Source organism: Gopherus flavomarginatus, chromosome 8, assembly GCF_025201925.1.
Source record: "Gopherus flavomarginatus isolate rGopFla2 chromosome 8, rGopFla2.mat.asm, whole genome shotgun sequence".
In the NCBI taxonomy this organism is placed as follows: domain Eukaryota; kingdom Metazoa; phylum Chordata; order Testudines; family Testudinidae; genus Gopherus; species Gopherus flavomarginatus.
The window spans coordinates 28,442,157-28,456,010 of NC_066624.1; the positions used below are offsets into that span (position 1 = coordinate 28,442,157).

Below are 13,854 nucleotides of genomic sequence, written 5' to 3' on the forward strand. Positions count from 1 at the left end.
TAAAGGTGCTAGGCACATTTCTATCTAACAAGAGGCATAAAAAGAATGTGCTGTATAATATCTTCACTGTTCTATGAAAAAAGCTCATCCTATAGAATTATTTTTTTCATTGCAACCCAGGGTACTGTAGTTCTGACTCAAGATGTATCAATTGTCAGTTATGACTAAGCGAGCCTTCTATTAGATCTAAGAGTGTTACTTTGTTATTTGCCAGAGTAGAGTGTCTTTTAAAACTATTAAAAGGATGCAGGAAATTAATTTGATCATCTTTAAAATTCTTTGTGCTGGTGCAATCAGTTGCACATTTCCATATTTTAATAAAACACTAATTATGAATTAATTCTTTTCACTTGCTTGAGTTACAACTACTTTTAACAGTAACAGAAACTGGCTTTATTCTCTCATTTATTTATATTGTGTGCTCATCATCACTGACTCAGTTTCAGTTATGCCACCACAGTCTGCACCTAATTTATGACAAACACTCCCATGAAGAGAATACAGGGGGTCCCACTGTCTCTCGAATGGGATTAACCTGCTCAAGGCAGTGGAAGTTCCATAACTTTCAACTCCATTTCCTACCCATTTCTCCATTGCTACTGTGAGAGAAGTAGAAGAGGGATAGTTCAGTGGTTTGAGCATTGGCCTCCTAAACCCAGTGTTCTGAGCTCAATCTTTGAGGGGGCCATTTAGGGATCTGGGGCAAAAATCTGTCAGAGATGGTACTTGGTCCTGCTAGTAAAGGCAGGGGGCTGGACTTCATGACCTTTCAAGGTCCCTTTCAGCTCTTTGAGATAGGTATATCTCCATATATTATTTAACTCCCTTAATTGTTAGATACCTCATGATCTATGAGACAGAGACCATTTTCATTAACGTCCCTTGGCTCCCCTCTATTGCCCAGTTCCACTGGCTCCTACCATCCCTGGAGAGAACCGCTCCTGCATAAGTCATGCTTCCAAAGGTTCCCTGACCATGTCTGTCCCCTCCAGGAGGAGTGCAGAATGGAAGGCAGTACAAGCTGTATTACTGAGCCATGCTGATCCACAGGTCTGAGGGAAAGGGGAGAATTCAGAAAAGCACAAATAGCTTCCTACTCCCTCCAGCTTTGCAGAGGCCAAACCACCACAGTGATATTCAGTGGGCCTGGTGGGAGCAGTCAGCGCATGCCTAGGCAGAACTCTCCACTTTCACCAGCACAGGATCCCTTAGCACATGGAGATAATTATGCCCCCCACCAGTAACTTACTTCATATCCTTTAACATATATTGATTCTAATGACTAGATTCCTAAAATCAAGAACACTGATCATGAATATACTCATTTCTATTTAAAATAGTGGCACTCATGTTTGTTGTGTTTCACCTGGTGATGACATCAAACAATTGCCTTACGAGAGGACATAAAACTAATTTGATATTAAGACAAACCTGTGTTGTTCTCTTGAAATCCAGTCTGCATTTTTGATTTTATGGGAAATTTTGAATCACGCTTATGGCTGGGATTGAGCTTCTGTGCTGTGTTCTAATCTCGTATCACTTTTGGAGATTTAGAAAGTTATATAATCCACCCTGGGTTTAAAATTAAACATAAATCTGTCAACTCTCATCTCTCTCAAGAAATTAGACCTACCATAAAGAGAGCCCTGTTTCCATTTATTAGGTTTCTTTTTCCCCTTTCTGTCACACAGGGTTGCCAGCGCAGACAGTGTGAGTACTAGCACTCCATCAATTGAAACCTTCATTTTAATTTTGGTTAGATCTAATGAGACAATTAATATTCCCGTGTCAGCTCCGAGTAAACTGAAGGGGTTTCACCTCAGAGACTCCCCTTTAAACATGTCGTGCAGATAGGCACATACAGAATAGTAAATAATTTAGCAGCAACAGCACAAGGACACCGTCTTATGCATATACTATCATGTTTCTGGTCTTTTAAAGAGCATCAGTAGTGCAGCAAAGAGAGCAAAGGTATTATTTATCTATTCATACCTGGCCTTGCAACTGAGAACAACTGGAAAAAAATGTGGCGCGTCAGCAAACTGTCTGCCAACTCTAGGAAAAAAGTCCCATTGGGTTCACTACAGTCACCCATCAGGACTCCATTAAGCTCGCCACTCTTCTGCCATTTAAACTGGATAAAAACCATGCCACCATGCTGAGAATGTTTACATGCTTCAGTTCAGAGTTACAGTGGTTTTGTCTGAGACTGAGTCCAGAAACAGAAGGAATCTGTTAAAAAAAATATATTCATAACTGGCTGCATCTATTTTTCTTATTACTTTTTAAAAATCTAAATAATCTTTTGCAGCTCCAGAACACCTTTTGTCTGAGACATTGGAAGAACTTTTTAAAATGTTCATTTAACTCTGTGAAGTAAACACTTTCATCCTCATTTTTCAGGGCGCAGGTTGTGGCTGTGTTAACACTGCTACAAGAACTTTCACTTTTTGGTTTCTTGACCTTAGATGACTTCCACTGGGAATCTCAGCATCACACTAACAAAAGGTTTTATATTCTAATATCTAGTCATTATTATTTTTTTCAGACTTGTCAGTGCTCCCCTGTTTCTTCAATCCCTTCACCAACTTTGCAGCCATTTGGTATTTTATGCTATTTTTCTCATACTGTGCTTTTGCACGTTTCAAGTTTCCAGTCAGACACCAAATACTTTCCTCCATTTCTACTGCTGTTAACACTATAAGGATCAAACAAACACTAAAGTGTTTTCTCACAAAATAATCATTAAGCATACCTTGTAGTTCAGTTTATGTGACAGCTGAATATTTGCTTCATTAATAAGTAATTTGCAATTAATTCACAGAGTCATTTCTAAAAGAATGTTGTGCTGTCACCATGCTTTTAAAGTGGCAAAACAGTACTTAATTTCTGACAAAACTTCAGCAGAAGTTGCACATGTGCCTCTAAGGGCAAAATTTCTCCTTTGATGAGGAATGTCTCCTAGACGCAGGAATACAGATTCCATTCATTTTAATGGAGATTATATATATTTTTTCAGCAAAGAATGTATTTATTTAGAAAATAGTATCAAGCATTTGGGTGCTTTATATTACCTCATCAAATAATTATTTACAAAATTCAGTCGAAAAGCTTATATTTAGTAAAAGATCAATAATAGAAGATCCTGTACACTAAATGAATGACACAAACCCCCAACACAAACTATTCAGCTGATCTGCTTTCAGACAAAAGCTTCAACCAACAATGATGCCTTATGCTGTGCCCTGAAACCCAACAAAAGCCCAGCTCAGGTAGGCTGCTGAGGTTCCAAAATGAGTGGAATCTATAGAGAATGTTCTGCTGCTGGTCACAGAATTTAAAATTTCGGCATCAACAGTGAATGTAACCCAGTGTGGGATATGGTGACAGGATCATTTTCTTACATTTGAGGTCCCAGGCCATGCCATGCTTTACAGATCACAAATAACACCTTGAATTACACGAGGAAGCAAGTGTGAGCAAGTAGCTACAGCACAGCATGAAGCACTGACAATTTAAGAGATTCATAATATAATAGCTTGCTCATCTATGTGTTTTCAAGAATAATTCCAGACGGAGTCAGGGCCAGCTCTAGGTAGCAGAAAACCAAGCACACACTTGGGGCGGCACACCTCTAGAGGCGGCATGGCAGCATTCTAGGGGCGGCACTGCTCTCGGAGGGTCGGTTGGTTGGTTGGTTTGTTTTGCTTGGAGCGGCAAAAAAACTAGAGGCAGCCCTGGATAGAGTGTATTGTATTAAGCTAGTCTTTAGGATACAAAAGTATGGTGATCCATCACATGCTAATGCAAGGTCCACATCAGACAGGAAAGTCACAGTCCCTGGGCCAATCATAGATATTTATTGGCACTGTGTACCAGAAATGACATTTGAGATTTCAGAAGCAATGTTGAAATCCAGTACAACTCTGAGACTGACCCTTATTGACAAGGGGCTAGATTTTCAAAGGCAGAAGTGGGAGTTAGGCACCCAACTCTCATTGACTTTCAGTGGAAGTTGGGCACCTAACTGCTCTTTGTGTCTTTGAAAATCTCCCTCAAAGGCTGGATAGCCTCAGTAGAAGTCACACTCACTGCACTAACCTATTCCTTCAGATGCTTTCCCCAACTACGTACATCATTCTTGAGCTGACAGAGGCAGCCAGCGAAGAGAGGCAGTGACAGGCAAGCACGTATTAAAAGGTTTTTGAAATGAGTTGGAGTTAGGCCCTGAAAGGATTAGGTTTCTCAATTAATATTTAGTGAACTAATCTGAAAGACAAAGCAAATCAGGTGTAGGACAAGCAACTAAACACTAAGTGAAACCTGGAGTTTGGGGTAACTGACACAGAAAAAAGCCATTGACTAGTTACAGTGACCTGTCCTCTTCATTATTTATCACTCCCCCAATTTTTGTGTTGTCTGTAAACTTTATCAGTGATGATTTTATGTTTTCTTTCAAGTCATTGATAAAAATGTCCAATAGCATAGAGCCAAGATTAGGTGGTCTATTGGTCTGATCCAGTATAGCAGTCCTTATTTTCCTACATCATTTCCATCTACTTTCAGTTTACTCAGTTTGGTGAGTCAGCAAAACTTTGTAAGCAGTGATATCAAAGGGTGCAGACACCAACAAACCAGTATGGACACTTCCTGTATCTGCAGATAACACACAAGGAGCTCTTCAACCATAGATCCCAACACCATCATCTCCATGCTAAAACACATATCTAAAACCTGGTCATTAGAGATCAAGGACACTCAGGACCTTAAGTAGCAATTATAGCTGATCCCACATCACCTTCTCAATAACCTTCCACTAAAATGGTAGGTTAGAGGTTTGCCAGTAATCAGTAATTCCCTACAGGGGAGATATACAGTACTAAAGCAACAAATTTTTAATCAATAGAGTGGCAGCAATGCAGAAGAGAAAAATAATTCCTTAAAAACCAAACCGCAATAGTTAAAAAATAATGTAATATAGGAATGAGTAACTGGTATCCAGTGATTGCAAAATTAAGATACTGGCAATACCTACATATTGTATTTGTGAATATATGGAAATGTAATTTGCTGACAATAATTCCACTAAATGGAAAGATTTTCTAGTTTTGGGTGCTGGGGAAAAGATTGTTTGTGTTAACCATTCGTTGTAGGTATGAATGGATTTAGCATTGAGCTGGTCAAAAAAATTCAACTTTTTAATTTTTCAATAAAAACGGTGCAATTTTCATGAAAATTTTAGTGAAAATTTTCCCCATTTTTCAAGCAACTGTAGCTTAGCAATATATTCCATATGTCCATAATCTGTTTATAAGAATTCTGAAATATTCATTGCTTTAATCTCTTTAACAGAGACTCACTAGAAGTTTCTTGTTCTGATATTTATGAAGGAGAGCTGGTTAAAATCAATATTTCAAAACCCAATACAGTGCCATAATTTAATAGCTAGAAAATATTAAAGTTTCATAAATGTATCTATAAATTTATCAAACCTGAAAAACTGGAAACAGTCAGCTATTCTTTATCTACCATTAATATAGAGTGCATTGTTACATAGTGACTTCAACCATAAAATGTTGTTTTGTATGTCCTATGCAACAAATGTTATGAAATTGTATGCAATTTACAACCTCATAGCCTGACCGAGTTCTCAGTGAAGTCAACAGAAAGAAGACCACTAATTCCAATGGGAGCTGGATCAGGCTCTGTCTGCAGAAACAGTACATTCCGAACCACATTTTCAGTGAAGGAAAAGACCCTACAATATGTTATATTCTTGATCTTTCAGTGGGAAATGAGTGTAAATGTATGAAGGACAAAAACTGAGCATATGTTAGAAATAAAATATACTTCCAAGTAGAAATTACGAGATTATTAAATACTCTGAGTAAACCTACAAAATGCTAGTGATATAATGAAATTGCGCAAATATACTTCCAAATCCAATTATAACAATGGAGCAGTGCTTATATAGTTGCTTTAACAGTTAAAATAAAATATGTTACTAGATAAATGTTTGTACTAGAAAGACATTATTAGATTTTCTTGCATTTATCCACTGCAGTGTGCGCCACCAGCCCTTGAAGCCAGGGACAGATAGAAAATAATAGAGGAGAGAGATTGAGTTCACTTGCTAAATATAGCTAGTAACAACTGAGATATTTCAACTAGAAAAGATAAATAGAGAGATACTAGATACCAGTACATGACTTGCACAACAAATCAAAATACTGCCTCTTCTTTACACTCAGAGCTCCACCAGAATTAGTACATTTTAAAACAACCAGATCATGGCACAAATAAAACCGAAAAGGACTCAGTGAAGAAAGTCAAAACATCCCAAAGAAAACAAAAGAATACCAATAAAGAACCAATTATTCCAACCATCAATATTCCTCAGTAGACTGATGGACAAAAAGATGCAAAGAGTAAGATAGAAAGAATACAATCATGCCTATCATTTAACAGAAAAGTGATACCTTTCTGGAACAGGTGGGAATGGAGTCACTTACTTTGTATATTTGAATAGTCACTTGATGCAAATCCGTCATGTCAAAGAATTAACATTTACTTTAAAATGTAAATGCTTTCAAGCTTGTAAATATTCTGAAAGCTCATTTCAATCTGAGCAAGCTAGAAAAAGCAGAAATACATGCCGTTTTTTACAGCTGTTTCATTTCTGATTTAAAAGTAAAATAACTCATCTCTTGTTCACTTGCTCTGACTACTCTTTGCAACTTTTAAATTGTCTGATGAGTTTACTTTAAATTTAGGGCTTGTGTGAAGAAAAGGGAAGTTACACATAAATGTTGCCAGGTTATCTGAAGAAAGCCAATGTCACTTTCCACAAAGCAATACATATTTTTTACTTTGTGTCTTTCTGTTTCTCTTCTCCTTCTGTTCCTATACTCAATCCCATCATTATTCTTTGCTTCTGGAAAAAGCAGGATTAATTTAACCAACATGTTCATGACAATCAATTTTATTTTTTCTTACTATGTAACCACCAATTCATTCAATACAGGCCATGTAACATTCTTCAGATGGTAATGATGACTTTTTGGTCACACACTCACCTGGGCCAGAAGAAATTAACTCTCAGACTTCACTAACAGTCAGATACTCTGGTGATAAGAACCACATAAATACACAGGTATGGACAGATTAGATAGGCTTCCTGTCCCTTTCCCAGTCTCTATGAGCTACCCAATCTCCTAAGACTCAAGGGCTCTTCACTTTCTCAGAGTATATATGACATGCTAAAAACATAAAAGAAAATCCTGGCTGCAATATGCTGGGCCGGCTGTTGAGGATTTCCGTGGGGACAGAGGAAAATAATCCCTGTAACAAGACAAGGAATGGCTGTTGAGCTGCTCTGCAGGCACCTACTCCAACCTTATGACTGAAGTAAGCTTTGTAACCATTTATATCCATATCCTCCTAAGGGAAAGATCAACAGGCAGTGGATCCAAGCAGTGGTTGCTCAGCAGGCCTGTCTTGTCTCGAACAGCTGGTGCAGTTGCCAACTAGGAATGGACCTGGGCTATGTAGTTCACTGGGGGGGTACATACCTCTGTGTAGTCTTCCAAAACTGTCCTGAAATCTCCCCCATGGTACCACCTCAGGAAACCTCATCTTGTACCCTTGGCAGAGAGGTCAGGGTTTGGTGCTGTGTCCCTAAACAATGTGGTAAACTTTGTTATAAACAGTAAAAGATTTTTTTAAAAGCTGCTAGTTAAACAAATTTCACACAAAAGTTCACTTGAATTAGGTGTTGCTGTACTTGAATATTCTAGGGATTGCAAATCCATTTCCTTTGTCTAACACACACCCAACAAATAGCCCTATGAAATTTTCTTCTGATGCTTTGACAGGCTGATGAACCAGCCTGTTTTCTCCCACCCACCAAAGAGCAAGCATTGTACAGAACATCTTTGAGAGCTCTACAGCACTCCCTGACATAAGGGAGTAAGGTTTGTTTCATGTTTTCCTTATGATGGAGTATTCATCTTCAAAGCATCTTACACATGAGTGGGGAGCCTCAGAAGCATAGATGGGGCAATTCAAAGAGTTTTATATGGAACAGGAGGGGGTTCCCCTTCAAAGTTTCAGTCTTGCATCTGCCAGAGAAGAGCAGATTCAAAACCTAAAAGGTCACTGCTCCTAGCTGCAGCAAGGCCTGATATTCAGAAGACTCCAACTAAAAATAAGGGATAGTTATACACTCTGATGACCAAAGCCTCTAGGCAATGTTCTTTCTCTCTCCCTCACACACAGAGCACTGCCTACCTTAAAAAAAAATGATAAAAACTGTAGGAGACATAATGGGCTCCAGACAGCTGATCCTCTACCCAAAGCATCCTCTTGGTATGAATATAAACATTTTTGGTACACTGGAGAACTGCACAGCTCTGTTGTTCAAATTATCTTGAACAAGGCAATGGGGTTTAGTTTATGCAAAATATATGATAAAGAGTAAAGAAAACCACAGATTTTTGATAAATTATTTCAGCTTTAAGCTAAATCACAGGATGGATTTTAATGTAATGACACATTGAAGAAATATTCCATGTATTTTCTAAATTATTATTGCTACTAGTTGTATTACAGTATTATCTAGCACCCATAGCTGAGATCAGGGCTCCATTATGCTAGGTGCTGTACAATTACAAAGTCAGAGATGGTCCCTTTCCCACAAGTTTACAATCTAAACAGATAATGACAGAGAAATTGAGGGAGAAAGAAAGTATAATTAGCCTGATTTTACACATGGGGAACTGAGGTATAGAGAGATTTACGATTTGTCTTCAGGCATATTTGCACCAATTTAACCACAGGCGTAATTTAATATCTGCAATTTAATATCTATTTAGTTTAACCAATACAAAAGGCTCCATGGATACTCTTAAAACAATATAAACCTGGTTTATATTAATTTAGCTTAAGCCAATAGGGAACAGATTTAAGCTAAACCAAACAAATCACTCTGAAACTAAAATTAGAGTGTCTACATAGGGTTTTGCACCAGTTTAACCAAATTGGTTTATAAATAATTTAAGTTACACCAGCGCAACTTCTCTGTGTAGGCAAGGCCTACGTGATTTGCCCAAGGGCATACAGGAAAGTCTGTGGCAAAACCATAATTTAAACTCAGATCTCCTGAGTTCCAGTTCAGTGTTTTAACAAGTGCTTTACCCAATTAACCGGAAAGGAAAGGTGAAGTAGTAAAACATCTAGTGGGTTTGGGTTGTGTGGATCAGTTAGCTTAGTACAGTAGCCTTTCAATCTGTGGAAACCTTTTTTCAAACACAAATTAGGTCAAAAGTGAATTTAGACATCTCACCTTAGTTCTCAATTGCACATATCATAAACTCACAATTTAATATGCAATTGGCAGCATCTGCTGTGCAGCTGGCCAGGGTCTGAATAACAAATGATGTGGTAAGTCAGAAGCAGTTGCTTTACCAGAGCTGTGTGGAGAAACTGCCACATCATCTCTGTGGTTCAAGACAACCCTATTATCTCCATACTTCTATGAGCACTGAATTCAATGACAAATCTTCACAGAGTTAGTCATTGTTGTCAATAAATCTCAATATTCTTAAGAAGGGTAAGAGATTAACAGAATAGAATCATAGCCTTGATAGACACACCATCTCACAGCTGTAGCCCCATCTTCTCTGCAATGTGTAAAGAATGATCAGTGCCCCCTATCCTTTTCAGAAGGTTGGTTCCATCTAAGGGTGTTGTTCCCTTCATTCCAACTTGCACCTCTCTATTCCTGTCACTGCTCAGCTAACATTAGCCACTTTTCTGTCTCGTCATACCATTTCACTACAGTCTGTGAAAAAACAATCTTTGATGCAGTTCCTACCATCTGGAATAGCTTTTCTGTATTTCTCTTCTGCATTAGCACTCCACCTATTTTCAGTTCTCAGTTAAATATACAGTATCTTTTCTTGCTTCCTTATTACTCTATATTTCTCTCTGCCTCCACTATTATTTAATGTTTATTTGTAACTGTTTAATTTAAATCTGTAACACACTTTGGAATACTTTTGGCCTGAATGGCACAGTACCAATATAGTTGAATTATACTTTGTGTGGAATACTTTTTTATTTTTTAACTGCAAGTAACATCTTTTAAGCCTTCAACATTGTTTTCATTGTCATATGCTTCATTTACTTCACTGCTGTCTATGACATTTCAGATTCAGTGTATTTACTTCAAGTTGGGTTTTTAAAGGTGGACTGGGATGGATCATGTCCTTTTCCTCCTCGTATGTAACCTTTGTTCTATCAAATTTTCATTTGCATCTAGAATTGTATATTTATTATTGCTTTAAATTGACTTGTCAAATATCCTAGGACTTGTGGGACAATTCCAATTGTTTAGCATAACTGTAATGACCTCACCACACATTAAGTGGTGGGGGTCATTTTCAGGTTTGTTGGAAGAAGTGAGTTCCTCTTTGAGGGCTAGAGAGCCAAAGAGTGACTTGTAGTGGCAGTTCTGTACCAGGTCAGAGTGTGGACACTAACCCATTCCCCCACATCAGGTGACCGAATGAGACTGGGGGACTATTTAAGTTCACACAGATGCAGGAAGAGCCCTCTTTCTGGACCAAGCAGAGCAGCCACCCTTCCACCCAGCAAAGTAGTGAAATACCAGGTACATCATAATCCGCTGTGGACTCATAGACTCTAGGACTGGAAGGGACCTCGAGAGGTCATCGAGTCCAGTCCCCTGCCCTCAAGGCAGGACCAAATACTGTCTAGACCATCCCTAATAGACATTTATCTAACCTACTCTTAAATATCTCCACTTCCCTAGGCAATCTATTCCAGTGTTTAACTACCCTGATAGTTAGGAACTTTTTCCTAATGTCCAACCTAAAGCTCCCTTGCTGCAGTTTAAGCCCATTGCTTCTTGTTCTATCATTGGAGGCTAAGGTGAACAAGTTTTCTCCCTCCTCCTGATGACACCCTTTTAGATACCTGAAAACTGCTATCATGTCCCCTCTCAGTCTTCTCTTTTCCAAACTAAACAAACCCAATTGTTTCAGCCTTCCTTCATAGGTCATGTCTCAAGACCTTTAATCATTCTTGTTGCTCTTCTCTGGACCCTCTCCAATTTCTCCACATCTTTCTTGAAATGCGGTGCCCAGAACTGGACACAATACTCCAGCTGAGGCCTAACCAGCGCAGAGTAAAGCGGAAGAATGACTTCTCGTGTCTTGTTTACAACACACCTGTTAATGCATCCCAGAATCACGTTTGCTTTTTTTGCAACAATATCACACTGTTGACTCATATTAAGCTTGTGGTCTACTATGACCCCTAGATCTCTTTCTGCCATACTCCTTCCTAGACAGTCTCTTCCCATTCTATATGTGTGAAACTGATTGTTCCTTCCTAAGTGGAGCACTTTGCATTTATCTTTATTGAACTTCATCCTGTTTACCTCAGACCATTTCTCCAATTTGTCCAGATCATTTTGAATTTTGACCCTGTCCTCCAAAGCAGTTGCAATCCCTCCCAGTTTGGTATCGTCTGCAAACTTAATAAGCGTACTTTCTATGCCAACATCTAAATCGTTGATGAAGATATTGAACAGAGCCAGTCCCAAAACAGACCCCTGCGGAACCCCACTTGTTATATCTTTCCAGCAGGATTGGGAGCCATTAATAATTACTCTCTGAGTACGGTTATCCAGCCAGTTATGCACCAACCTTATAGTAGCCCTATCTAAATTGTACTTTCCTAGTTTATCTATAAGAATATCATGCGAGACCGTATCAAATGCTTTACTAAAGTCTAGGTATATCACATTCACCGCTTCTCCCTTATCCACAAGGCTCGTTATCCTATCAAAGAATGTTATCAGATTAGTTTGACACGATTTGTTCTTTACAAATCCATGCTGGCTATTCCCTATCACCTTACCACCTTCCAAGTGTTTGCAGATGATTTCTTTAATTACTTGCTCCATTATCTTCCCTGGCACAGAAGTTAAACTAACTGGTCTGTAGTTTCCTGGGTTGTTTTTATTTCCCTTTTTATAGATGGGCACTATATTTGCCCCCTTCCAGTCTTCTGGAATCTCCCCCGTCTCCCATGATTTCCCAAAGATAATAGCTAGAGGCTCAGATACCTCCTCTATTAACTTCTTGAGACGGTTGACTCATAATAAGCTTGTGGTCCACTATGACCCCTAGATCTCTTTCTGCCATACTCCTTCCTAGACAGTCTCTTCCCATTCTGTATGTGTGACGTTATACTAGTCGCTCCTTTTATGGGGGGGTGGGAAGGATTTTTCTCCCTCATCACCACATTGACCAAATCAAGGTGAAGATTTTTCATCTTCCCTGCAGTGGGTTGGTGGCTTTGTTGGGCAGACATGAAAAGGGGGTTCGGCTGTGATGTCACAACTCGTTATGTGAACGTGGGGCAGTTGTCCAGTGGAGGTACTCCATAGGGAAGTGATATAGTGATAAGATAAGATGGATTGACAAAGGATTTAAAGGAGCTATTCTTTAAAGGAGCAGAAACTGGGGTGAAGGTGTTAAGGCTCCTATGACTGGTACAACAGGGAGTCAACCCCCTGCGCCTTTATAGTCCCCCCTTTAAACCTCATTTGAGTGGGGAGGGGGGCAAGGCCCAGCAGCAGATTGGCTGGGAACCAGAATGGGTAAAATGGGAGGGCTGACAGCGGCCCCACCCCAAGTATATGTAAATTATTATGAAAATATCTGCACTGTACACTTTTATCTGCTGGGTCCTCCCAGGCATTTAGGAATAAAATTGCAGCCTAAGCAAACCACATCCAGTGTCTCCTGTCCGTTGTCTGGGCCAGCATAGCCAGACAATGGGTTGAATGCATTGCATACTATCTGTTGCCATATACAGTTTCATTTGCTATCTGATACAGTTGGTATTTCATGAAAGCTGTGTAATGATCATATAATTATTTTAAGACTACTGGGACACACCATGCGGTACCAAGTCCTTTTAGTTTGCACCCAATTGATAGACTTCTATCCATATTTTATTCTCACTCTAAGCAACACGACTGCGAGCCTTCTGACTTTTTCCCAGATAAGAGCCATCCATTTATGCCCCATGTGGTTCCTGGGTTGTGAAACAACATAAAGCTGCAAATGATGAACCACACACTATTTGTCTTCCTGCTGTGTGCAATGAAGCCAGAAAACATCCTCTAAAAAACTAAGATACTGCAAACTATCTCAATGTACCTGAATCACCAACTCTAATAAGGCATTAGAACTATTTTTCCCTTACTTACATTTTTGTCTATGTGGAGCTGATACCCTTTCCTGCTGGGTTCCTTCAGCAAGTCTATGACATTTTCTTTTGCCATGTTGCCTGCTTACCGTTTCTTTAAAAACATTCTTGAATTTGAATAAAACACAGACCTTTATCATAGAAGCACAAGAATTCTTTTGAAAAGAATTGCACATCAATTTATATATTGTATCCAGGGAGTCTGAAGCTGAAATAGATATAATGCAGCTAAGATATAACCATAAGAACAGTATTTTACAGTCAACCAAAGTGTGAAGTAAAGCAGTCAATGTTTTCTTCAAATGAATCTGAAGTTTACTTATTTTATATAAAATTGCATTACACTTCCAATAATTGTATAAAATATTAGTGTAACATGATTATGAAATACAAAGGTAAATATAAACTTAGTATGTAATTACCTCTTTAGACAAGTAGTTTGAAATACTGAGAAACTGAAAAGTCTAAGTCAAGAAAATGATGCAGAGATCAAATGCAGAAAGAAAAAAGATAAGAAATAGTGTGAAAGAATGAACCATTTAATAATAC

General features: G+C 38.7%; 1 long non-coding RNA gene across 2 annotated transcripts in view; it reads right to left on the minus strand.

The window, feature by feature from the left end:
• The window catches only part of LOC127056822 (uncharacterized), a 118,667-nt gene that overhangs the window by 74,886 nt on the left and 29,927 nt on the right, over window positions 1-13,854 (minus strand). The window contains exon 2 of one of the 2 annotated variants that reach the window (XR_007775928.1): window positions 7,572-7,677. The exons of the other annotated variant lie outside the window; for it this stretch is intronic. This is a non-coding gene — a long non-coding RNA (uncharacterized LOC127056822). The remainder of the gene's footprint in view (window positions 1-7,571; window positions 7,678-13,854) is intronic. 2 annotated transcript variants of the gene reach the window in all.